Raw genomic sequence first — 27947 nt, 5'->3', positions numbered from 1 at the left:
CACCCAATACAGAGAGGAAGAGAAGAACTCTGCTTCCTCTACTATGTAATATGTCATTTCAGGAAACAAACAAATGCTAAATGTGCACTGTTATGATCAGCAATTTACCAAGAGGTAAAGACACAGAGCTAAGGGTATATCCTTTTTTTTTTATCTTGGAGTCTTTTTTGGACCCATTAAGTAACATTGTCACGCCAGTGGGTGCACACAGTCTGCCAGCTGCCCTGATTATTGTTCCCCAACTGATTAAGCAGCAGAGTGTCTCTACTCCTTGCTTCCCCATTCTCCACTAAAGATACTCAAAAGATAGGCCTAGCTAGCACTCCGCACTGCTTAAGAGCTTCATCTGAGGTCAGTTGGATTGGACCTGCACAATTGACCTTCACATAAAGTCTACGGACAGATACTTTTACACCAGCCAAAACTGAAAACGAAACCTTTAGACCCCTTTCACACTGCCACGCCCATAGCGTTGGCGGTAAAACGCAGATATTTTTAGAGGCGTTTTACCGTCGGATTTGCAGCGCATTTCGGCCGCTAGCGGGGCACTTTTACCCCCTGCTAGCGGCCGAGAAAGGGTTAAAATCACCCGCAATACACCGCAATAGCAGCGTTTTGCCGGCGGTATTAACGCTCTGAGGAGCGGTAAACACACCGCTCCAAAGAACATGCTGGCAGGACTTTTCCTGACGTCCTGCAAGCGCACCACTCCGGTGTGAAAGCCCTCAGGCTTTCACACTGGTGACAATGGTGCAGCAGTTTGAGGGCGGATTGCAGGCGCTATTTCTAAGGCTATAGCGCCTGCAAAATGCCCTGGTGTGAAAGGGGTCTTAGATTGATACAGGAAACATATCCCACACACACATGCTTGTACTGGCCAAGGAAGCATGTTTATGAGTGCGGAATGGGCGAGCAGGTACGTAGACAATCACCGACACTGCCTTATATTCAAATTGTGCTAGTTTTTTTTTTTTTCACAAAGAATCGGCCTGGAGTGTCTGCTACCCGCAGCCACCCACAGACACTTGGGTAATGTCTACCAATACACACAAACATGTACCATATTTGAGTATCTTGTGATCAGCTCAAGCCTGTAAGCATTCCACAAGAAAAGGGATGAGCCGAACCCCCAGCCCCCAGTTCGGTTTGCACCAGAAATTGCAAACAGAGAAAAGAAAAAAATTGTGCGGACACCGTTAAAGTCTATGGGACACGAATGTGAGAAATCAAAAGTGCTCATTTTAAAGGCTAATATGCAAGTTATTGTCATAAAAAGTGTTTGGGGACCTGGGTCCTGCAGCAGGGGACATGTATCAATGCAATGAAGTTTTTTCGGGAGCAGTGATTTTAAGAATGCTTAAAGTGAAACAATAAAAATGAAATATTCCTTTAACCATTTGAATACCAGGCACTTTCGCCCCTTCCTGCCCAGGACAATTTTGAGCTTTCAGTGCTGTCGCACTTTGAATGCGCGGTCATACAACGCTGTACCCAAACTACATTTTTATCATTTTCTTCCCACAAATAGAGCTTTCCTTTGGTGGTATTTGATTACCTCTGCGGTTTTTATTGTTTACTAAACAAACTAAAAAAGTGCCTCATCTTTGAAAAAAAAAAAGTTTTTCTTAGTTTCTGTTATAAAATGTAGTTATCTCCTTCACTGACAGGCACTGATGAGTTGGCACTGATGGGCACTGATAAGGTGGCACTGATGGGCACTGATGAGGAGGTACTGATATGTAGAATTGATGGGCACTGATAGGCGGCACTGATATGCAGCACTGATGGGCACCGATGGGTGGCACTGACAGGCGGCATTGATGGACACTGACAGGCGGCCCTGATCGGCGGCACTGATGGGCACTGACTGGCGGCACTGATTGGCACTGACAGGTGGCATTGATGAACACTAATAGACGGCACTGATGGACAGCACTGATTGGGCAGGTACTGACAGGTGTTAATGCTGGACACTGGTTGACACCATGATGGACACTGATTGGCACTATGGTGGGCACTGATGGGCACTACATTGGGCACTGGCAGTTTTTGCTGCCAAAAGTTACTCTAAAATAAATATTACAATAATAGCACAGAATAAGCTTTCACTGTAGATACAATATAGAGCCCAGCTCCAATCAAATGTTTAAAATCTCAGGTTTTAAGTGATATCTGTTTCCTCCTTGCCCAAGGCTCTCTGACATACTTCCCAACTTTTTAAGAGACCTATCAACAAAAGTATGCAGGCATAGGACACCCCCCCCCCCCCCCCGGCCACACCCCCTTAAAAGGAGAATTTACAAACAAATATGATTTGTTAAACGCACAAATGCTTTTTTTTACCACTAATATTGCTTTATATTGGCTTTTGGAATTTACAAATGCAGCAATTTAGAAATCAGATGAAAGGTTTAGCACTGAGAAACACTTTTTGATAGAAAAAAGTGCATTTTATATACAACTATATAGATCAGACCAAAATGAGGGACAAATGAGGAGGAATGAGGGACAGAGGGACATTGCTCCAAATCAGGGACAGTCCCTCAAAATCAGGTACAGTTGGGAGCTAGCCTATCTCTACTCTTACTTCCTATCCTTAAGAAAAGGAGTCCCATTAACAGGAAGTGATAGGAAATCTCTCAAACAGGGACAGATCCAACAGCAAAAAATCTTCTTTAAGGGTAAGGCTCTTTTGGAGCCATGCCCATAACAAAACTTCTTGTTCCATCCTGTTCTTTCAGTGATTTCCTAATAATTTCGCCTTTTTTTTCTACCTCTTATCTCCTTCCCTACTCTTTGCGCACATCCTTATTCTTTAAATCTGCCCACCCTATTGGATAAAAAAAATCAAGCATACTAATCATCCTTATGGATATGGTCACAACATGCTGATGACACTCAGGCCAGTTGAGCCACATAAACAGGAAGGCTATATCTACCATATAAGATTGCAATTGGCTATTCAGATTTGTTGATTTACACTTTTGACACTGTCCTTCCACTGTTGAGTAATTGTTTGTATACATGTTTGTTCAATTTTGTCTCCACCTGCAAGTGGCTTTTGTACAACTATGTATGATTTTTGTCATTGCATTTCTGTTGTCCTTTGGGTGCTAAATATTCTAAATCAGGGGTCAGGGGTGGGAAGAATAATGCCCCATCCTTGGTGTCAGTGGGAGGAAGAGTGGCTCATTGTTGGTGTCATTGGAATAGTGCCCCAAGGGCCAGATAAAGACAAGCAAAGCAGAGGAGTTTGGAGACCACTGTTATAAATAAATAATCAGCAGGAAAAAAAAACCTTCTTTAGAAGAGTGGGGAAAGCTCTTTAGCTTTTACTGTTATCTGATCCTTCCTGCGCCAGTGACTCTCATCCTTGGGTCACAGGGATAATAAGTGAAATCTGCCAAACAGAGCCACAATCATCAATAAAAACCACAAGGATCCATTTACATTTTTTACAATTCATTTTATTTGAGCTGGCAGTGCCTTTTAAGTATCAGGCATGTACTTTATTAATGTAGTGCACTGCAACACATGGCATGTGCTTTGTGGTAAACTGCAGTGCAGGTGCATTGCCCACTACTGTAACAGTGCATTGGGGTGACATTGAAAACTATTGGCACTACACATAGGTGTGTGCCGCTTATTGCATTAGAGTGTGCACCCCAAAGCTCAAAACACATGCGTGTGTGTGTGTGTATGTGTATCAATATATGGCCCTGGCACATTGATTTCCCTGCCAACACTGTGAAAGAGCAGTAAGCACTTCTCTTATGGCAGAGCCAGTAAAGCCCCATACACACTATCAGATTTTCCGATGAGTTTTTCCTTCAGATTTACCAAAACCATATAATATGGAGGTCAAACCTTAGGAGTTTCAATTTGTATGCAACCAGGCAGGCCCTGGCACTACATGGTTTTGGTAAATCTGAAGACAAAAAAGAGCAGAAAATCTGATAGTGTGTATGGGGCTTAAGAGGGAGATCTTTCCCATCTCCTCACTGCTACACAGAGTGATACAGCTAATGCACACTAGGTGATTAGGGCGTGCCCAAGCACATCCGGCACACCCTGTGCGCACACCTATGACACTACAACACACTGCACTTTGGCGTGCGTAGAACTGTGAGTTGCAGTAAAACGTAGTAAATTTTGGCAGTGTTTTACCATAATGCACTAAAGTGAACGGGCCCAACACTAGTCCCAAAATATTTTGGCTGGGGTTGTACTTTAAGAAGTCAATATTGGAGTAGAACTGCATCAGCTACAATGGAAAATCAAGAGAGCAGGCTGCTGGGAAAAGCTCAGGAGCATACTATTTACAAGAAGGATTTTCCTGAATGCTGCTTTAATGGATTGAATGCATCCTGCAGTATGACACAAAATCAGAGGTACACCAGGGGGCCATGTACATAAATGTGGGAGCAATCCCCATGAGGCAGGAACAAGTGCTTGGTACTCACTTTCACTGTTCGGTAGAATGAGGACTCTTTTCTCCTTACTGTTCTCTTGTAAATCGCACTGAGCCGGATTATCTTAAATGACCCTCAAATCTGTTGCATCCTTTGTGAAAATCACACAGTTTACTCAACATTGCATACTACTGAGCGGCAGTGTGTTCTAGAGAATCACATCACCAGACTGTCAGGACAATCCCAACAAGCCCCTGGGACAGGGGTTTTCTATTGCAGTTCCCATCATTCAGCGCCCTATGCCAGAAATATATTTAATGGCGCATTACGCAATGACCCCAACTTCCTAATACTTCTCCCAACATTGCGAGCTGGCCTGCTCCTTGGAAGTACTTCACACATTTCCAGCAAGAGAAAATCATTTGTAATTATACCCGTTTTGTACAACGTACTTTTTTTGTATAAAAAAAGATGTATATTTATTTATTGCTTTGTTTCACTTGAATTACTGCACTGTGTGCTAATGTTTACATTTCATCTTAAAACTGAGCTATACTCCATCACTAATAGAAAGCAGTATTAAAAACAAAAGGAAACATTTATTACAATTATTTAGATGTGATAGCTGCATTCATTTTGTTTTTTTAGGCTTTAATTTCTACTATTTTAATCTGGTGATCAAGCCAGCAAGTCTGTTTTTTAAAAGCACAAGCTCTCCAGCAGATTGCATCAGTTTATATGAATGAGACAAACCATTTAACATTGGCAGGGGTGCTTAACCGCTTCCCGGCCGCCTCACACAGATATACTGCGGCAGTAGGGCATGTACAGGCAGATTAATGTACCTGTACGTTGCCCTTTAAGAGGCGGTGAGTGGGCGTGCGTTGGGAGCTCTGTGACCGCAATCGCGGGTCCCACGGACCCGATGTCCGCAGGGATACCCGCAACCATCTCACGGTGAGGAAGAACTGGGAGATGCTAATATAAACAAGCATCTCCCTGTTCTGCCTAGTGATAGTGTCACTGATCACAGCTCCCTGTAATCGGGAGCGCTGATCAGTGACGTGTCACACACAGCCCCCCCCCCCCCCCCCACAGTTAGAATCACTCCCTAAGACACACTACCTCTACAGCGCCACCTAGTGGTTAACCCCTTCATGGCCAGTGAAATTTTTACAGTAATCAATGCATTGATCGCTGTATTAATGCCAATGGTCCCAAAAATGTGTCAAAATTGTCCAATGTGTCCATCATAGTGTCACAGTCACGATTAAAACCACTGGTCGCCACCATTACTAGTAAAAAAAAAAAAAATTATTAATAAAAATGCCATAAAACTATCCCCTACTTTGTAGACGCTATAACTTTTGCGCAAACCAATCAATAAACGCTTATTGCGGATTTTTTTTACCAAAAATATGTAAAAGAATACATATCGGCCTAAACTGAGGAAAAAAACTTTTTTTATTATTTTTTGGGGATATTTATTATAGCAAAAAGTAAAAATGAATGCGTTTTTTTCAAAATTTAAGCAATTTTTTTGTTTATAGCACAAAAAATAAAAAACGCAGAGGTGATCAAATACCACCAAAAGAAAGCTCTATTTAGGAGCCACGTTGCATGACCGCGCAATTGTCAGTTAAAGAGACACAGTGCCGAATCGCAAAAAGTGAACTGGTCAGGAAGGGGGTAAATTCTTCTGAGGCTGAACTGGTTAACCACTTGACCTCCGGAAAATGTACTCCCTTCGTGACCAGTCCATTTTTTGCCACAAATAGAGCTTTTTGGTGGTATTTCATCACCCCTGCATTTTTTATTTTTTGTGCTATAGACAAAAGAAGACTGACAATTTTGAAAACACACACGCACATATATATGGTGCTTGTACTAGGGGAAAGCATGGATCTGTGTCCCTGCTTTGAAGAAACACAGGATCCATGTCTTCCCTCCTGACAGAAGGGTAATCTGCCTTGTTTACATAGACATACTGGAGTTCTACATGTGTACTGAGGTGCTGGCGGATATCAAGTCTGCGGCGCCCGCCCATCGGCTCCCGCTGTGAATAATCACAGTGGGAGCGAGCTGCTGCCACTGTGCACTCGCCCACGCTACCCATAAGTGCAGGATCATGTGTATGTATATATATATATATATATATATATATATATATATATATATATATATATATATACACCTCACATTTTTGTAAATATTTTATTATTTCTTTTCATGTGACAACACTGAAGAAATGACACTTTGCAACGATGTAAAGTAGTGAGTGTACAGCTTGTATAACAGTGTAAATTTTCTGTCCCCCTCAACACACATCCATTAATGTCTAAACTGCTGGCAACAAAAGTGAGTACACCCCTAAGTTAAAATGTCCAAATTGGGTCCAAAGAGTCAATATTTTGTGTGGCCACTATTATTTTCCAGCACTGCCTTAACCCTCTTGGCCATGGAGTTCACCAGAGCTTCACAGGTTGCCACTCCTCTTCACATGAGTCCTCTTCCACTCCTCCATGACGACATCATGAAGCTGGTGGGTGTTAGAGACCTTACACTCCTCTACCTTACGTTTGAGGATGCCCTACAGATGCTTAATAGGGTTTAGGTCTGGAGACATGCTTGGCCAGTCCATCACCTTTACCCTCTGCTTCTTTAGCAAGGCAGTGCTCTTCTTGGTAGTGTGTTTGGGGTTGATATCATGTTGGAATACTGCACTGCAGCCCAGTCTCTGAAGGGAGGGGATCATGCTCTGCTTCAGTATGTCACAGTACATGTTGGCATTCATGGTTTCCTCAATGAACTGTAGCTCCCAGTGATGGCAGCAATCATGCAGCCCCAGACCACTCCCACCACCCTGCTTGACTGTAGGCAAGACACACTTGTATTTGTACTCCTCACCTGGTTGCCACCACACACGCTTGACACCATCTGACCCAAATAAATTTATCTTGTCCTCATCAGACCACAGGACATGGTTCCAGTAATCCATGTTCTTCTTAGTCTGCTTGTCTTCAGCAAACTGATTGCGGGCTTTCTTGTGCATAATATTTAGAAGAGGCTTCCTTCTGGAATGACAGCCATGCAGACAAATTTGATGCCGTGTGCAGCGTATGGTCTGAGTATTGACAGGCTGACCCACTTCAACCTCTGCAGCAATGCTGGCAGCACTTATACATCTATTTCCCAAAGACAACCACTGGATATGCTTAGCATGTGCACTCAACTTCTTTGATCGACCATGGCGAGGCCTGCTCTGAGTGGAACCTGTCCTGTTAAACCGTTGTATGGTCTTGGCCACTGTGCTGCAGCTCAGTTTCAGGGTCTTGGTAATCTTCCTATAGCCTAAGTCATCTTTATGTGGAGCAACAATTCTTTTTTTTAGATCCTCAGAGAGTTCTTTGCCATGAGGTGCCATGTTGAACTTCCAGTGACTAGTATGAGAGAGTGAGAGCGATGACACCAAATTTAACGCACCTGCTCCCCATTCACACCTGAGACCTTGTAACACTAACGAGTCACATGACACCAGCAAAGGAAAATGGCTAATTGAGCCCAATTCAGACATTTTCACCTAAGGGTATACTCACTTTTGCTGCCAGCGGTTTAGACCTTAATGGCTGTGTGTTGAGTTATTTTGAGGGGACAGCAAAGTTATACAAGCTGTACACTCACTGCTTTACATTGTAGCAAAGTGTAATTTCTTCAGTTGTCACATGAAAAGATATAATAAAATATTTACAAAAATGTGAGGGGTGTACTCACTTTTGTGAGATACTGTATATATATATATATATATTATCCTGCGCACAGTGGCCACCCTGCAGCAGTAAAACTGCTATAGAGCGGTCGCTAAGTGGTTAAAGAGGTGCTGCTGTCGCAATCGGCCCTTGGTCATGTGATGTCTTTTATAGAAGAGAAGCAGAATTGAGTTGAGCGGATCCTTTTCCTTACTAGAAATCATGTGATCAGCACTATAGGGAACATAGGACATCCAAGTATATATATAAGTATATATATATATATATATAAGTATATATATATATATATATATATATACACATACATATACACACACACACACACACCGATCAGCCATAACATCAAGATCACAGACAAGTATTGATTATCTTGTTACAATAGCTTCTAAAAGTTGGTTGGATATATAAGGCAGCAAGTAAGCATGTTGCCCATGAAGTTGATGTGTTGTGTTGCAAGCAGATAAAATGGGCATAGCAGTTTGTTATACAGTATATGGATCTGCATAGCCGTGGACTGGTCAGGGTGCCCATGCTGACCCATGTCCACAACCAAAGTACCTATAATGGACATGTAAGCATCAGAACTGGACCACAGAGCAATGGAAGAAGGCGACCTGGTCTAATGAATCACTTTTTCTTTTACATCATGTGGATGGCTGGGTACCTGTGAGCCACTTACTTGGAGAAGAGATGGCACCAGGATGCAGTCTGGGAAGAAGATTAGCCGGTGGAGGCAGTGTGATGCTTTGGGCAATGTTCTGCTGGGAAGCTTTAGGTTTCACCAGTCATCTGGATGTTATTCCTGCCTATACCACCTACCTAAACATTGTTGCAGGTCAAGTGCACCCCTTCATAGAAACGGTATTCCCTGATGTCAGTGGCTTCTTTCAGCAGGATAATGCGCCCTGCTGCACTGAAAAAATACTTAAAGCGTTTGTTAGCCCTACACTTCATATTCATGATATGTGCCTGTTGTACCATGTACTTATATGAGAAAGTATACTGTTCTCGTTGCTGCTTTCACAAAAATGATCCATTCAGGTCCGCCTGTCAGTTTTTTAGGCGTACCTGAACGGATGCTCCATAGAGGTCTATGACCGCTGACATCCGACCCGCTCCGATCCAAAAAAGTGTGATGGAGGAAAAACCTATTTTTCCATTCGTAATCGGATCGAATTGGGTGACGACGGACTCTGTGGTCCGTCGTCATCCGATCCTCCCATAGAGGAGAGCGGCTCTCTGACAGGTCCGTCCCTGTGCAGCGTTAAGAGACGGACCTGTCATCTTCCTGCTCAGCGGGGATCGACAGAGCGATCCCCTCTGAGCAAGAGGATGTGCACGGGGCAGATCAGCACGGATCCGCACCGTGTGAAAGAGCCCATATGCGTAGTTATATTGGTCAAACTTGGACCAATGTACCTATGTACTTATATACCATTACTGATCAGTGATCCTGAATGAATTAAAAGCATTCTCTGATTGGAGTAGGTGGAGAGTGTGACATCACCGCCCTGCCTCTCCACCTTGTCCAATCAGAGACTTTGCTTTCATTCAGAATATGCCATGCATTCTCTGAATGGTTCCTGTGCTGAGTGGCTGACCTCCTGCGTTCACAATGCATCAGGCCGGCCACTCATTATAGGAGCCGGAATCCAGTGGGGATCACTGGACTGGAGTGGCGGTGTCTACTTCAGTGTTTTTGATCTTGCCGGGGCATTGACCAGGAATGGTATATACATAGTAATCAATCTGAAAAAATGTAACTATATCTCCATACCTGGAATTCATCTCTAAGCGGAGGTCCACCCTAAAGTGGAGCTTCTGCTCATTGGAACCCTCCCCCCCTCCAGCGCCACAATTGGCACCTTTCAGGGGGGAGGGGGGTACAGGTACCTGTACAGTACAGGTATCTGCACCCACTTCCGGTGTAGATTCTGCAGAAGGTACGCCCCTTTCTGCAGAATCTACGCCCCTTTCCGAAGGTCCCCCGCTGCCTGCTGGGAAACACACGGATTCCAGAGACAGTGGGGACCATCCTTATTGCGCAGCGCGACTCGCGCATGCGCAGTAGGGAACCGGGAACTGAAGTCGCAAGGCTCCACTTCCTGATTCTCATACCCAAGATGGCGGCGGCAGCACCCGAGAGACGATTGAGAGATTGGCTTTGGGTGCCGACATCGCGGGCACGCTGGGCGGGTAAGTGTCATTATTTTAAAAGTCAGCAGCTGCAGTATTTGTAGCTGCTGGCTTTTAAAAAAAAAAAATGGCAGACTCCCGCTTTAAAGAATATTGAGGAAGTCGGACACTTAGCATCCCTAATAACAGATATATAAACTCCACTGAGCACTATTTGCATTTGAATAGGCTACGTATTATACATAACTCCCAAAGCGTAATACTGATTTTCATATAAACCTGATGTCAGTGGCGGCTGTCCATTAGGGGCACGCGGGCTGCTTAAATGAGTAGCAAAACCTGGTGCTGCATCCTGTCCACCAGAGCGGGGGGGAGGGGGATGACTTTCAGAGTGGGTGGTGCTGTATCCTGGTCTGTATTTCCTGATCTGTAGTATATCCTGATCTGTATACCTTTATTTGAAGCTGTACATCCTGATCTGTACATCCTGATCTGCAGGGGCATAGATAAGGGGGGGGCAGGGGTGTTCAAACCCCCCCCCGGGTCAAAATTAAATGCATGGTGTCCCTGCTCTGCAGCTGCACATGGCACCAGCGACAGGCAGCACTGCAGTCAGTGGCACAGAGTGTGATAATGCAGATGCAGCAAGTGTGATAGATCATTAGGCATAACCGCACATGTTGTGGTACACCGCCAGGGCCGATCTATCACCAGGCAGCACAGTTGCGTGTAGTCCTGCCCACTGCACACCATATATTCCCATTGGCTTGCAGTGCCACTCCCACATTGGGCTTGGGAGAGGAGCTTTGCCTGGGCCCTGGAGCACAGAGTGCTTGTAAAGTGCTGTGTAGCCAACAGCCCCCCACATGGATGAACTGCTGCTGTCCTATCCAGGTATGTCCCTCTTTCTCTTCTGGCCTAGTCTCAGAAAGACTCAGTGTCCTTAGACCTACCACTGCTCAGACTGTTGTGCTACTGCTGTGCTGCTGCTGGCATTCTGCTGTTCATACTAGGTAATTGTGATTCAGTGAGAGACTGACTGTGATTCTGTGTGGTAACTGGCAAAGTACTGTATGTGATTGAGGCTGGTTGGGCTAAATTTTGCATTGCTTTTGTAGTGGCGGGCTCCTGAAGAGCACGCGCTATGTGTTTTTCACAATTTTACTTTACCCAAACTACAGATTGGTTTGGGTCTATTTGCCTAAATTTCACTTCTGTGTCAGTCTGACTGGGCTGTGATATATTCAGCCTGGCCACAAGGGGGCTCTGTCTCTGGTGGCAGGCATGGAACTATGGTCTGATTAGGCATTTAATTTACTCTCTCTCGGAGTCAGGTCAATGGGAGTGGCTCTCTCGCTGTGCCCTCAGAGAAGGTACTTAAGATGCGGACGTCATGTGTTTCGGGGTTCCGGTCCAGTATGCTGTGCTGATTACATGGTCCTGGTCCTCCTGACCAGCCCCCAGGAAGGCTATGGCCTTGGGTGCGGATACACTCGGCTTTAATGCCTTGGGGCTGGCTAGCCCAAGGCAAGAGAACTAAGGAAGGGTTCTAAGGTGGATGGGTGCTGCCTCCGGTTCGGGAGAGACCCATTGAACTTCGAGCATTCCAGGGGACTCTAGAAGAACACCATGTACGGGTTGATTTTCTTAACAAGAGCTTGGAAGGGCTGAAGTAACTGAGAGAATCCGGTCTTGTGGATATCGCCAAGCAGGCTGAAAGATCCAGGTATCCTACAAGTGTTCTACTTGGTTCTCTTAGTTTCCCTATGTGCCCTGTGACAACGTCGGTGACAAAGACTTTGTTCCTGAGTAAACACCTAGTTGGCTGCTCGGCCTTGTGAGAGAGGGACTGTCTAATCTGGGTGTTCATCCAGCTGCAAATGGTTATTCCTAGATTGTAAGCTCTAACGAGCAGGGCCCTCTGATTCCCCTTGTCTTGTAATGTCTACCCCAATGTTGTAAAGCGCTGCTTAAACTGTCGGCGCTATATAAATCCTGTATAATAATAATAATAAAAATAATTCTCTGAATGTAGTCAAAGTAAGCAAGTTCTTTAACATTTTTGACTTTGACATTGAGAGTACCTGAACACTAATTTCCAACCCGCTGATCCCAATTTGAAAGACTGTTCAATGGTTTAAGTTTTTGCAAATAAAATCCATTCAACTGGATCTATTGTCAGTCTCAAGTTACTGGGCCATCTACCACGGGACATCCCCTAGATGTGGAACAAGGAGAACGAAAGGTAACGGTAAGCCCAGAGAAAAATAACCAGCAGCCCCTTCGGGGGTTAGTGCTACACTTGTGTTACTGACAGTTGACTGAGGCTAAGCTGGGTTTTCTTTTGCTTGTGTTACTGACAGTCCAGCTTGGCACTGGTAAGCTTGTTGAGGTGCTCACCCTCTTACTGATTCAGCAGTTGACACAACATGTCTGCCAATGCCAGAAGCCAGGCTGGACTTTCTGCTGCCCTCAGTGGCGTGTTTTACCCCTGATTCATACATATGTGGTACAGGAAACGCTGTGATCCCTGTGCTTTTCCGGCACCGCATTGCAATTACACTGTGTTTTTGATCTGCTGCAGGTGTTAATTCAAAGTTAACAGCTCCCCAAAAGAAGGTCACAAAAGCAGTGTTTGTCTGAACCAGATTGCATTGGTTGGTTTTCAAAAAAAGGTACCTGTACTTTTTTGGTACGATGTGGCGCGATTCAGCCCATTCAAAATGGGCTCAAATCACACCACACAGGATCGCATGTGAATTGCACAAGAATGCGGTGCAGTTCCTGTGCGATTTACATGCAAACTATAGTGTGAATCCAGGCTTACTGTATTGATTGCATTGCAATCAAGGCCCATTCATTTTGAATGGGCTCAAATCGCACCAATGTCATGCATGCACCAATTTTGGAACCGCACTGCAACCGGTTTTGCATGGTAGTTTTGTGAATGCGATCTGGTGCGGGAAAACACACTGTGTTTTGCAACCTTTGTTTGGGATGTCGTTAAGATAGCACTGACACCCACTGCAGATTGCAAGGGGGGGTGCAATTTGTGCGAGGTGTATGAAACGTGTGTGGATTGAGGGTTTAGCCGCATTTTAGTGTACCTCCGCGTATCTCCTAAGTAGAAGTATGTTTTACCTCTGCCAGTGCAGGAAGGTGTGCAATTACACACCTTCTCGCGCCCGCTTAGATGTGAACCTAGCCTAAAGAAAAGTCAGTAAATATAAAGATCCCCTAACAAGGAGATCACAGTACCCCCCGGTACAGCAGGACTTTTAAGGCAGACCAAAATATGAGTAAAAAATATATTACAAATTTTTCAGTTGATTGTTTTTTGTTTTTTTTTATTTGTGATTAATTGAAAATTGAGCAAATGTGAACACAGTGAGTGTGCTGCCTTTGACAAGATGGTGCCCTTTGTACCTGCCCAGTGAGATTGGCTATTACGGTGCACTATCCTGTGGTAGGCAGTGCATTCCCTCTGTTTTTTTTAATGTTAATCTGTAAAAGTTAAAAAAGTCAGTGAGAGCTCTGTCTGACAACATGGTACACTTTGCACCATAACAGCCAACCTTACTGAGGAGGTGCAAAGGGCACCATTTCCTTGTAGATAGGCAGCACACCTATACTGGACAATAGCCAACAGCGTTCATAAAAACTGGTAGAAGGAAAAAACTGAAATCAGGTTCGATTTTCTAAAGGACCTGAAAAATACAATTAACCACCTCAATGCAGTGCACTTACACCCCTTTCCTGACCAGACCAATTTTCAGCTTTCAGCGCTCTCACAGTTTGAATGACAATTACTCAGTCATGCAACACTGTGCCCATATGAAACTTGCGTCCTTTTTTCCACACAAATAGAGATTTCTTTTAGTGGTATTTAATAACTAGTGGGTTTTTATTTTTTGTGCTATAAATTTAAAAAAAACGTACATTTTGTGAAAAAAATGCCTTTTTCTGTGTTTCTGTCATAAAATTTTGCTAATTAGTAATTTTTCTTCATAAATTTTGGCCAAAATGTATACTGCTACATATCTTTGGTGAAAATAACCCAGATTAGTGTATATTATTTGGTCTTTGTGAAAGTTATAGAGTCTACAAACTATGGTGCCAATCACTGAAAATTGATCACATCTGATCAGGCCTTCAGTACATCAGGTGTATCTCATTTCTTGAGACACTAACAAGTCAGGAAAGTACAAATACCCCCCAAATGACCCCTTTTTAGAAAGTAGACATTCCAAGGTATTAAGTAAGTAACATGGTGAGTTTTTTTAAGTTGTCATTTTTTTTCCCACAATTCTTTGCAAAATTAAGATTTTTTTTTTTTTTTTTACAAAATTATCATATTATCAGGTTATTTCTCACACACAGCATATGCATACAACAAATTACACCCCAAAATACATTCTGCTACTCTTCCCAAGTATGGCGATACCACATGTGTGAGACTTTTACACAGCATGGCCACATACAGAGCACCAACATTGAAGTGGCAGCTTTAGGCGTTCTACGAGCAAAAATGACACCTCTCATTTCACAGCCACCCATTACACCTTTGAAGGCCCTGGAGTACCAGGACAATGGAATTGCCCATAAAATGACCCCATTTTGGAAAGCTAACACCCCAACGTATAATCTGTGAGGCATAATGAGTCTTTCGAACGGTTCATTTTTCTCCAGAAGTTTTTGGAAAATGTGGAAAAATTAAAACACATTTTTTTTTTTTTTTACACAAAGTTGTCAATTTATAAGATATTTCTAACACATAACATGTATATAGCAAAAATTATACCCCAAAACACATTCTGCTACTCCTTCCGAGTATGGCAATACCACATGTGTAGGACTTTTACACAGCCTGATCACATAGAGAGGCCGAACATTGAAGTAGTACCTTCAGGCGTTCTAGGAGCATAAATGGCACATCTCATTTCATTCCTACCTATCACACTTTTGAAGGTCCTGGAGCACCAGGACAGTGAAATTACACACAAAATGACCTATTTTTGGAAAGCAAACACCCCAACGTATATTCTGAGGCATGGGCTGCAAATAGGTACTCGGGTACTCTGAGGCCGCGTACACACGGGCGGACTGTTCGCCCAACTTTGTCCGCTGAACAGTGTTTGGGCGGACAGTCCGCTCGTGTGTGGGCTTTCAGCGGACAGTTTCAGCGGACAGTTGGACGGACAAGGTTTTTCGGAATTTCCGAAAAACTGTCCGCTGAAACCTTGTTTCAGCGAACAGCCCGCTCGTGTGTAGGCTTGTTCGTCAAACAAAGTTGCGCGCATGCTCAGAAAGGATTTTCACGCCGAAAGCTATAATGCAGTGTATAGGACGTCGTATTTTTCGTCCCGTCGTACGTGCCGTTCACGTCATCGCGCACGGTTTCAGCAAACTGTTCGTCCGTCGTGTGTGGCCATGTCCGTCCATGCTAAGTTTGAGCGGACTGTTTGCCGAAACTGTTGGACGGACAAAGTTGGGCGAACAGTCCGCGCGTGTGTACGCGGCCTGACTGGCTGCAGATAGGCACTGGAGTACTCTGATGGCCCCCATCCTAAAACTTCACCAGCCGCCACTGCCCGATGTCCCTGTGTTTATTATTGCTCACGCATGTCAAATGTATGTTTATTTATGTCATCTGAAGTCACCGTATGCTGGGGGAAATAAAGCTTGCGACTTAAATCCTCTTGGTCTATGAAATGAATTTGAATGCCATCAGGCAGCTGTATGGCACACACACACAAAGATATGTACAACTGCAGAAGCTGATATCCTTGTGCGTCACTTTTAAATGGAGTCTACTATACATACTGGCACAGTTACTGAGGAACTATAAGCTTTGACCTCCAGCATTGCATTTCAGACATGTATGATTATAATTGAGCAGAGATAACACTCTATGCCTTCAGATATGACACAGTTTGGTGGTATTCTTGATACAACTTTAGAGGCTCAGTCACATTATAAAAATACACAGTACTGCCTGATCATATTAAATATTTGGTGAGATGCACTGTGGAAATCTAAGCTGATCTAAGAGTGCCTACTATAGTACTATAAGACTATAGTACTTTTTTAACCCCTAGACGCCGACAGCATGCAAATATGCTGCCTCTCAGTGGGTGATCAGGAGCTTTCCGATCATGTGGTTGCCCTAACAGCCAGTCACATGATCATAAACCCTCCTCCCAGAAACCACATAAAGGGCTGAGGTTAAAGAGAAAGTGAACTCTGGAAGCTTCACCCAGAGGACAAAGATCTAGTCATGAGTATTGCTTATTGTCTCCCTCTCTTACTAAGAATTGTTCTGCACTGCGTCTGTATCAAATACAGACATCTTAGTAGGGGCAGGGATTTGTTTCCTCATGTCAGAGCCTCCAGCAAGGAGAACAGTGAGCAGAACAATGACATAACCAAATCTCACTTCAGATCTTCTAAAACTAACAGTCAGTGGCAGCAGCGCCTGAGATCTCATACTGCACATACTGCAGATTCACAGCTATGAGGATTTAGACACCTAGGATATATAGACACCTGTTCATAGGCACCTTCATATACCAGGAATTGCTCTGCTATTTTCTCAAGATCAATCCTAGACAAACGTTACATTCCAGGGACTGCTTAAAGTGAAGCTATACCCATAACAACTTGATAAAAAATAATGTTCTTTAGCAAGGAACATAAATTCCACATTAATAATTATGCTACCAAAATTAGTGTGTGTGTAATTTGCCTCCAGCATTGTTCCTGTTTTCTTCTTCCTGGAGGCTGCCATTTTGCTGAAGCCCAGAGCCCCCTGAGCAGTAGTAAATCCTAAAGAGGAACTAAATTTGCAGATTTAACGGATTAAAAAAACACTTTAAAACAGGATTAACCACATCCGGCCCATGCTATAGCCGAAAGAAGGCTACAGCGTGGGCTCGCATTATGATTGCGCCTTCCTGCGTGCCCCCTGCAGTGTGTATTCGGACAAAGCTGATTACAGAATGGGATAAAGAACCAATCACAGCAGCTCTTTACTGTGTGGCCAACTGTGTCCAATCACAGCTGATCACAGTGTAAACAGGATTTGCTGGTTATCGGCAGTCCTCACCCACTGTCAGCATGAGGAGAGGACTGCCAATAACCGGCCAATCCTGTTTACACTGTGATCAGCTGTGATTGGACACAGTTGGTCACACGGTGGAAAGGAGAGTCGATAACCAGCAAATCCTGTTTACACTGTGATCTGCTGTGATTGGACACAGTTGGTCACACGGTGGAGAGGAGAGCTGATAACCAGTCGATAACCAGAAGATCCACACAGGGGGCATCTACACTGATATTCAGGGCACTGATCATCGTGTCCTGATTATCAGTACAGTGCCAAAAAGTGCTGCCAATCAGTGCCCATCAGTGCAGCCTCATCAGTGCCCATTTAGTGCAGCCTCATCAGCACACATGTGAACAGAAATTTTATAAGAACTTTTTTTTTGTTTCAAAATTTCAGGTCTTTTTGTTTGTTTAGCAAAAAAAAAAAAAAAAAAAACTGTGGTGATTAAATGCCACCAAAAGAAAGCTTTATCTGTCTAAAAAAATTATACTAATTTCAAGTACGCTCAGGCTTTTACACTGGAGGGAATGGAGCCGCTTTTTTCAGGCGCTATGCAGTCGCTATTTTTAGCGCTGTAGTGCCTGAAAAACACCGGCAGTGTGAAAGGGGTCTAAGCCCTTGTACACACGGTCGGAGAATCCGACGGAATGTGTCCTATCGGACCGTGTCGTCGGATAATCCGACTGTGTGTGGTATGCATCGGACTGATTCCGTCGGGAAATATCCGTCGGACCCAATTTTCCAACATGTTGGAAATATTTCCCGACCAACTGGGCCGGTCGGACATACTCCGATCATGTGTAGAGAATTTTGATCGGACCAAGTGCCACGCATGCTCAGATCAAATTCCTACATCAAAGCTATTGGCTACTAGCCTGAATGTAGTCCCATCGTAACGAAATTACGTCATCACGTTCTGAAAGATCAGATTTTTCGCCAACTTTGTCCGACCGTGTGTATGCAACAGTTTCGGAAAAGATCCGACGGACAAAATCTGATGGGCAAAATCCGACGGATTTGGTTGTGGAAATCTCCGACCGTGTGTACAGGGGCTTAAGGAGATTAAAGCTGAAGGACTGAGACTTCTCTACATGCAGTAAGAGACGTGAGAGTCCTTGGGAGAGGACAGCAAAGACTCCCTTAATAATTAGTTCTGGCCAGCTTAGTAGATAACTTTAAAAAAGACCTGGATGCACTGCTAAATGCAGAAAATATAACTAGGTACTAACGTTTATAGTTTATAACACCAAAGTTTGAAGATACAGGCAATAACCAATTCAGGGGATCAGGAAAATCATTTTTTCCCCAGTTGGAGAAAATTGTATCATGCTTCCTAAAAAAAATGTTTGCTTTCCCCTGTATCAACTGTGGGTTTTATGGTACTGTATTTGGAGGTTTTCAATGTATTTATTTTTATATTGCTTAAACAATATGGGCATGTGTCTTTTTTTTTTTTACCTGATTAACTATGTAACTAGGGTAGCAGCAAATGGAGCCCATTGCTGGAGTCATTGACATTTATAGGAACCCAGGAGGAAAAATCCAACCTATGAGACTCTACCTATACCAATATGATGAGCCTTGGTTTTTGAAGTGAACATGTGCTTTGCAGAGCTTGGGACTCTTTCCGTGCCACCCTTTGTGACAGCACTAGTTGCATGAGCTGCCATTTGTCAAGCCCTAGCGTTGTCATGTGTTAGGAAGGGGAATAAATCACGTGATCACCAAGAAGTACTGGGTACTTGTCTTGGCCTTGGACTGCCAAACACATGGGAAGGGGGGGCTGGGGCAAAGTTATATATGCAGGTGGGCAGTGCAGAAGTTAAGTGAACATGTTGCTTTGCCCTCAATGAGCAATGCATAGGTTCATGTTAATCTCTGCATAATACCACTGCCACAAGCAAACAATACTTTAGTCAAATTATCATGTATAGACAGCTCTAAATTCATTTATTTATTAATAAGTAGAATAAACGCATTTTTTTCTGAAAATGGAAAATCCCAGTATCATTACACTTGGCAGCACTGGTCTGTGGAGGCGACATCCAAGATGTGACATCACTGACAGCTCATAATACATGCCTACGTACGTGCCTGAGGGTTAGTCTAACCAAGAACAATCACTGCTGGTTTATAATGAATCATACCAGGAAATATTACACAATATCAGGGAATTTCTAAGCACTGTGATTTAGCAAAGGAAAGAATGTGCCCCTGTGACCCCGAAATTCCAGACCCAAAATTACCTGGCACAAGACCACACACACACGTTACTCAATAACTAAATAATAGAGGCAGGTCATTGTTATTGAGAGGTCATTGCTGATTGCTTGTTATTGGAGTAATACCCCGACATGAAACCTTCAGATAATGGAACTGTATAAACAGCATGCAATGTCTACTTAGCGATCCTTTAATTTCAGTATTGCATTTATTTTAGCGCTACTGTTCTAGGGAAACATACTGTGGGTATACAGTTTGCTATATATATATATATATATATATATATATATATATATATATATATATATGTATGTATATGATTAGGGTCCTCTTAGACAGACAATACATCATTCGATTATTCTTTCTTTTTTTTTTTTTTTTAAGCTTACTGATGGACAAATATTCTTACTGGGCTATTGTATTCTGACAGCTGTTGACAGCTGTCATAATGCCCAAACAGTGGCTGCTTACGCAAAGGATGCCAACAATTTTATGCCCGTCTCCCTTGATTTTTCAGATAGGAAGGGGCACCCACTAAGCAAATTTCAGCCGAACTACAAACATTGTATGAACACAGCTTATTTTAAATGGTTTTGGTTTTGTCAACCAACCATCTGCAGTTTATGGTACTTGCAGACAGCTCCATCCAACTGTTCTGAAGGGACGTGATTATTCAAATGGGTTGGAAAAGCTGTTGTCTGATAACTGATTCTTCTACAAAGAAGCCATGTTGGAGCTGTATGCTGGATCCCCCAACTTAATTCTTCAAGGGCAAAAGCACATAGACAGTGAATAACATGGATCAGCATCTAGTCATAGACAGATTTCCAGTAGATTGGAAAATCTGTGTGCGAAGAATGCTGCCAAGGCCAAGATATGCTTGTTGTCACTGTTGACCACTGCATGATCTGATTGTCTTAAAGCTGAACTCTGGCCACATTTTTTTTCCCATGTGGTGGGGCTGTGCACGAGAAAAAAATTTGCCCAGAGCTCAATCAGGTCAAGCAGTGGTTAGCTGCAACAAGCATATCTTGGCCTTGGAAGCATTCTTCGCACACAGATTTTCCAACCTGCTGCAAATTATTCTATGACTAGATGATGTTGATGGGCCGTGTTACCTGCTCATTTGTGTCTAGGGGGAGAGGAAAGCGGAAAAATACTTACTTGATCCTCTGATCCTCCCAGGACTTTCCCAATCAGGAAATGGACTGTTCCTGATGTCATCCCTCCCATAGACCTGCTCTGGACGTGAAGATGTCAGGACATGGGGAAGTGCCATTTGCCGCTGGAGCGGAGGATAGGGTGAGTGAGTATACAGCTTTTTGCTCACCCCTTGGCAAAATGAGCACTTAACCCATGCAAAAACTCATGGGAAAAGTGCACTCTGCACTAATTTCACTCGTTCTTTGGGGAATGATATAACTAACAGTCCCTGGCACAAAATCTGAATAGAGACCACCTCATGACTGATACAAAAGCATTCATTGACCTAGTTCAGTTCTTTGGGTTCACAAATTTTATATAATAAGTGAAGGCCTGAGGAGCGATAGCAATAGCGCAGGTGGAACAAGAAATGTGGGGCTCTGCCTCTAAGGGGGGATCCAGGCTGAACTGGAAACAGTGACAAAAATATTGGGCAATATAAGGGCAAACTTGTAGAAAATGTAAAATTTGTGTAAAAAGGTGGCTATAATATTTAAAAAATGCTTTCCCTTTAAGTATGGCCCTTCACTTCATTACAGCTGAACCTTCTAGACCACATATGTCAAACACAGGGTCAGCAGGCCGATTCCACTCCACCAGGCCTTGTCACATGGCCTTCATACCCAGTTTTGCAGTTACAATGTGGCAAAACTCCATTCCACCACCTCCAACTCTCACCCTCCGCTTCCACTCACCAGTGTCCCTTGTAAACACAGAAGTCTTCTGAATTTGCAAGGGACAGCTTTGCTATCAGTAGCTCCTGGATCTAACAGATCCCTGCACACACTCACGATGAGGTACGGCAGGGACAGATCTCTAGAATCTGAGAGTGAGAGAATGAGCTCCCTGCAAGGAGAGGCAGAGCCAACTAACAGGGGGGACCTAGAGCCGGGTCAGCTAGGAGAGAGTAGAGATGTGAGGAAGCTTTGGGGGGGTTGTACTTTGTACACAGCACACTCTGCACATAACACACTCCTGAGCCCTGCACTCTGTGCATAATGCATCCCTAAACTCTGCACTCTGTGCATAGCACACCCCGGAACTCTGCACTCTGTGCATAGCACACCCCGGAACTCTGCACTCTGTGCATAGCACACCCCGGAACTCTGCACTCTGTGCATAGCACACCCCGGAACTCTGCACTCTGTGCATAGCACACCCCGGAACTCTGCACTCTGTAGGTAAAGCACTCCTGAACTCTGCACTGTATGTATCGCACCCCAGATACAACCAGCCCTTTGAGGACAACCATACTGCTGGTGGCCAGCGATGAAATTGAGTTTGGGACCCCTGGTTTAGACCACCCTGAGCTTAGACCTTGCATTATAGCTCATGAAAAAATCATACATAAATGTAATTTCTTGGAAAATATAGTAACATTCAAATGTTTGGAGCTATGTTTTGAGTTGATGAGACAGTCTTGTGTTTTCCTTAAAGCCCCTTCAAATATATATACACACACACACATATTGCAGACAACTTTGCAAATATGACCTAAACATTGCATTGTTTACTTCTAGCCTGTCTTCACAACAGAATAGAAATGGGAACAAGGAATACATTTGCATCTTTTTTTTTTTGGACTCAGCACCATCAGTGCTGGGACTGATAAATGATCATTTTTATGCTGTACTTCACTGATTTGATCACTGGAGTAACAAATCACAATCTGATGAAGGAAGCAGATCTTGCTGGAAGGAAACATGTAAGGGAAGAAATACAACGTATGTAGACTGCCTGAAAATGCTGGTTTCATGGCCTGCCTTCATGCCTTTGACTTTAGTACTGTCTGAGTTACTGACCTAGAATAAACATGCAGATCAGAAAAGTGAGAGCTCCTGACCAGTATACTTGTTCTGGGTCAGTGAAAAAAAGTTTACTGATTTAGCATTACAGCCAGGAAACAAACGTTTTCATAGGAAGTCAGGCATGCCATCTTACATACTGTATGTATTTTCTCTATTTTTAGCTATGCTGTAGATTGAACAATTGTTCACATTGAGCCTGAGAAAAAAAGAATGTATCAGGGATCCATATAGAGGTGTCTTCTGCTTCTCACAATTGGCCTGAACTTATGTAGGGACAGCCTTTGTCCAGAAGTTTGTGATCTGTTTCTCCACTGATTACATGGGCGCAGTGCAGCACACATATCTCTAAAGCCCCATACACACGGTCGGACTTGTACAAACTTTTCCGTGGACTTTTGTACAAAGTGTGTTGTCCACAAGTTTGTATTGCATACACACGGTCGGACTTTTTGACAACAAACACGAACGTGGTGACGTCACAACGTACTGACGCCGCTTCAAAAGAGGACGTTCAATGACTCCAGCGCCACCTTTGGTCAACTTCTGTATTGTAGTCTGATCGTTTGCAATGGTTCTGAGCATGCGTGTTTGTACCTTGTACAAAAGTCCGATGCTTTTGCGTACACACGGTAGGACTTTGCTCCATCGGACTTTTGTTGCCAGAAAGTTTGTCCGTTCGCAGAGCCAACAAAAGTCCGATGAAAACAGAAAAAGTTTGTCCGATGGAGCGTACACACAGTCGGATGTTGCTCCAAAACAGCTAATTTGCATGTTTGTTGTCAAAAAGTCCGACCGTGTGTACGGGCCTTTAGTCTCTTAGCAAGGAGTTCAATAAATTAAATAGGTGTGTGCAGACTTCTTTGGTGACAGTCCTGTCTGCAGCTACAGTGCAGACAACAGACAAGCTGAATGTAAACAATGTGGGCCTGGGCCTGGTATGACATATCTTAAAGCACAGATGAAATTACGACGGAGGAAAGAGGTTATATTTGCAAAGGCGTATGGTTTTCCTGCATACAATTTTGAAGGCTAATATTTTAAAATTGAAGTTATCCTTTAATTTACTGCATATGCAACCACAACACATTCATTGAGTACAATAATGTTTTCTGCTCCCACTGCACCCTCTAGAAATGGAAAGTGAACTATTCCAGTCTGTAAACTACACATGTGATTGTGTGACCATTACTGATTTCCTTGGCAGTTATTATACTACAAGCTTCATGTACATAAACTGGTGGAAAGAAAATCAATGTTTTCACCAACATAGATCAGTGAAATTTTACACCAATCTCTTCATATTTCTGGCAAAGTTTAAAAAATAAAAGCTAACCAATTGGGCTAATTTTTATATGCTTCAGTATCCTAACAAATGCCCCCATGTGGTGCTATTATTACAAGTTAACCCAGCAAACTGAATATGGAGGGAGAAGTCCAAAGAGCTTGCAGTTACCAACGTTTAACATCTCACAGTGTCTCTGTGCATATATCAATTACATCTATAAACAGCCCAGTATACATTTACAAAGTATAAAGTTGGAGGAAGATTCCACACATGGTTGGACACCTTCTGTCATTCATTGGTATTATTAGATCCAATTCCCAAATTCTAGAACCCTGGCAGGATTTCATATGCTTTTTTCTAAAGACCGTAGAAAGCATATCTACAGCTGTATTCAATAAACCTTTACCATCACACCAAGGGCTGCCAATGATCACTCTATTAACATTTTTAGAAACAATAATATTTCTTATTGTAGATACATTGTATACAAATGTAACCTACTTTAAGGGACACCATTTAAAACAGTTGACAGCTATAGCTGTATAATATTCCAGATTTATAATAAATGCCCTTTGAAATGGAGATGTAATCTTATCATGACCAGGCACTGGATTGGGTCTGCAATGATCAGAGCAAACACACGGCATACATCCTCGTTTTTCAATATTCCCCTTTTTGTTCATCAATCTCTATAAACTACCCACATTTCATAGATAAAGCGGTCTGATTTTCTAAAAAGAAATAATAATGCATATGAGATGGCTAGATGAAAATTTTTTGGGAATCTTCGCACAACCACAACGGTGCTTTTATATATATATATATATATATATATATATATATATATATATATATATATACACACACACACACACACACACACACACACACACACACACACACACGTACTATATATATATATATATATATATATATATATATATATATATATATACACACACACACACACACCCACACGTACTATATATATATACACACACACACATATATATATATATATCTATTACACTCTCTCTCTCTCTCTCTCTCTCTCTCTCTCTCTCTCTCTCTCTATATTTGGATGGTACAAGGTGTGATACAAGTATACAAATATACATACTGATGCACAAATCATTTCTAAGCAATAAGCATACTTCTATCATATAGGGATAATATAGTTTACCTAAAATGCTCCTTAAATCGCGTATTTCCAGAAAGAGAAAAGCAGGATTGTAATGCATTTGCTATAGAAGCAGCCTCCTTCCTAATCCCTCTGCAGCCATCCCTGTAGAATGTTGCAGCCTTGCTGCAGTAATCCTGATGGAGTAGAATCAGCACTGACCTGGATGGGAGCTGTATGCAGAGGTGTGATGTTAATGGACAGCTCCTGGGTACCTGTGATGATGTCCCTGTCACAGATGAGGCTATCCAACCTTCAGATTGCTCTCCTCCTTGTCACATACACAGCAGGCTCCAGGCTCTGACTCATTCACTACAGAGAGCCAGGGAGGAGCCTCAGCACATCCACCTTCCCCTGCCCTGACTATGGAATCCCTAAAGACTGTGACATCATATTCCCAGTAACCCCTCAATGGCTAGACATAGAAATACTGTGCAGATGCTCATCATATCCTGGAAATAATTAGCCAATACAAAGAGATCTACTGATAGGATGTGATATCAGGAAGGGATCAGAGTGTTCTATAGTTACTGGAAATCCCTACATGTATATTAAAGACCGGTGTTGCATTTCTAAAAGAGCTCTATTGCAAAATACAGTCTGATAAATGTAGAGATAGTATTTCGTATAATCCTCTTTTTAATTGACGCATCTCACATTATATTTTTCTCCATATTTACATGCGCATTCATCCCAAATATTCCTCATTCAAAGCGGCTGTCCTTCTTTTGGTTTCAAATCCCCCTGTCCCTCTTTCCTTCTCCATTGTCCCTCATTGTAATCTAATGAATAGATCTGTATAATGCCGCATATAGACGACCGGACTTTCTGGCAGAAAAGGTCCGACGGTCTTCCCAATAGATTTTCGATGGACTTCCGAACAAACGGACTTGCCCATACACGAACAGACTAAAGTTCATTCAAAAGTCCATTTGTTTTGAACGTGATGACATACGACAGGACTAGAAAAGGAAGTGCAATAGCCAGTAGCCAATAGCTGCTCCTGCGTCGTATTTGGTCTGTCGGACCAGCATACAGACGAACGGTTTTCCGTTTAGGAATTGAGTCCGTCGGACAGATTTGAAACATGTTCTATTTCTAGGTCCTTCTGATTTTTTTTTAAAGAAAAACGATTGGACTATCCCACACACAATCAGATTATCCGATGGAATGATTCCGTCGGACCTAGTCTGCCGGAAAGTCCGGTCGTGTGTAAGAATATGAATGTAATATTTAAAACTGAACTCTAGGAAACCTAAAAAATCCTTCCTTGCAGGGAGACTGCTTGTTTAGTTATAGGGGAAAGCAGTTTTATTTACCCGGTCCTCTGCTCCTGCAGGCTCTTCCATGTACTAGACCAGTCCCCGCAGTCTCTTCTCCTTTATGCTCTGGAAAGCTAAGCTCCTGTGATGTCGTGAAGACCAATTCAAGGACCATAGCTTTGCATTAAGTGTGAAGACATACCTCCCAACTTTTTGAGATGGGAATGAGGGACACCTATCGGCAAAAGTATGCAGACATAGGACACACCCCTTGTCACGGCCCCTTAAAGGAGAATTGTGCAAAATAACAAGATTGGTTGAACCCACAAGTGCTTTTTTTACTACTACTATTCCTTTATATTGGTTTTTGGAATTTACAAATGCAGCAATTTAGAAATCAGATGAAAGGTTTAGCACTGGGAAACACTTTTTGATCGATAAAAAGTGCATTTTATATACAACTATGTAGATCAGACCAAAATGAGGGACAAATGAGGAGGAATGAGGGACAGAGGGACATTGTTCGAAATCAGGGACAGTGCCTCGAAATCAGGGACAGTTGGGAGGTATGGTGAAGACACTTATGCCCTGTACACACAATCAGACTTTCCGCCAACAAAACCATGGATTTTTGTTCGAAGGTTGTTGGCTCAAACTTGTCTTGCATATACACGGTCACACAAATGTTGGTCAACAATTACGAATGTGGGAACGTGGTAACGTACAAGACGTATGACGAGCCGAGAAAAGGGAATTTCAATAGCCAGTGCAGCTCCTTCTGCTTGATTCCGGGCATGCGTCATCTTTTTTTTTTTTTGCGACGGACTTGTGTACACATAATCGGACTTTCCATCAACAAAGTTTTGTTGGCAGAAAATTTGAGAACCTGCTAGCAAATATTTGTTGGCAGAAAGTCTGACAGCAAATGTTCGATGGAGCATACACACGGTCGAACTTTTCCGACAACAAGCTAACATCCAACATTTCCCGTCGGAAAATCCGACTGTGCATCTCAAAGAAGCTGCTCCTATAGGCTTTTGAGCTCTCATTTTTTTCTGCCTTGCAACTCCCCCCCATGTTAGCCAATGTGTCCATGCACACTATGGCTTTTTTAGGAGTTTACAGGCCTATGCTCTAAGGGCTCGTGTACACTATAGATTCTAAACTTGAGTTTAGAAACTTTTGGTGTTTTTTGCCAAAGCTCCCAAACTCAACTTCATAAAATGTATTGAAATAGTCACACTAATTCAGGAGATCAAAGGCACCCTCATTCCTAATTTGAAATGTATTAGGAGAACTGGAAAAGGGGATTTTATGGTGCTACAAATGACAACAGTTAAAAAAAAAAAAATGAAATATTTTATTAATAGGAAAATATAAAAAAAAGGAGTCAAAATATTGATCAGAACCCTGCTCTCCTGTTCTGAACAAACAGGATTCTGAACAATCTGTTTATCATATACATGATAAGTGAGTTCCACCATTACTGCACATTACCGTATATGAATTCCATTATTGCCATAGCTTATCGATTAGGATGCTATATGCCCTATGTATTATGCATTT

At 42.8% G+C, this 27947-nt stretch overlaps 1 protein-coding gene across 3 annotated transcripts in view; it reads right to left on the bottom strand.

Annotated features, from left to right (window-relative positions):
- Window positions 1-25462, bottom strand: part of LOC143934347 (cdc42 effector protein 2-like) — a 63391-nt gene extending 37929 nt beyond the window's left edge. Inside the window, exon 1 of one of the 3 annotated variants that reach the window (XM_077458027.1) lies at window positions 25123-25462. The gene's annotated coding sequence lies outside the window, so the exon portion shown is untranslated. The remainder of the gene's footprint in view (window positions 1-25122) is intronic. The other 2 variants (XM_077458111.1, XM_077457940.1) reach the window with 2 other exon arrangements.
- Window positions 25463-27947: the final 2485 nt, after the last annotated feature.

The sequence above is a fragment of the Lithobates pipiens genome, unplaced genomic scaffold (assembly GCF_037356315.1).
Source record: "Lithobates pipiens isolate NorthernLeopardFrog02 unplaced genomic scaffold, aLitPip1_a1.2 Scaffold_1, whole genome shotgun sequence".
Taxonomy (NCBI): Eukaryota; Metazoa; Chordata; class Amphibia; order Anura; family Ranidae; genus Lithobates; species Lithobates pipiens.
Note: the sequence above shows the minus strand (reverse complement) of the source record. Positions and strands in the feature narration are given on the sequence as shown.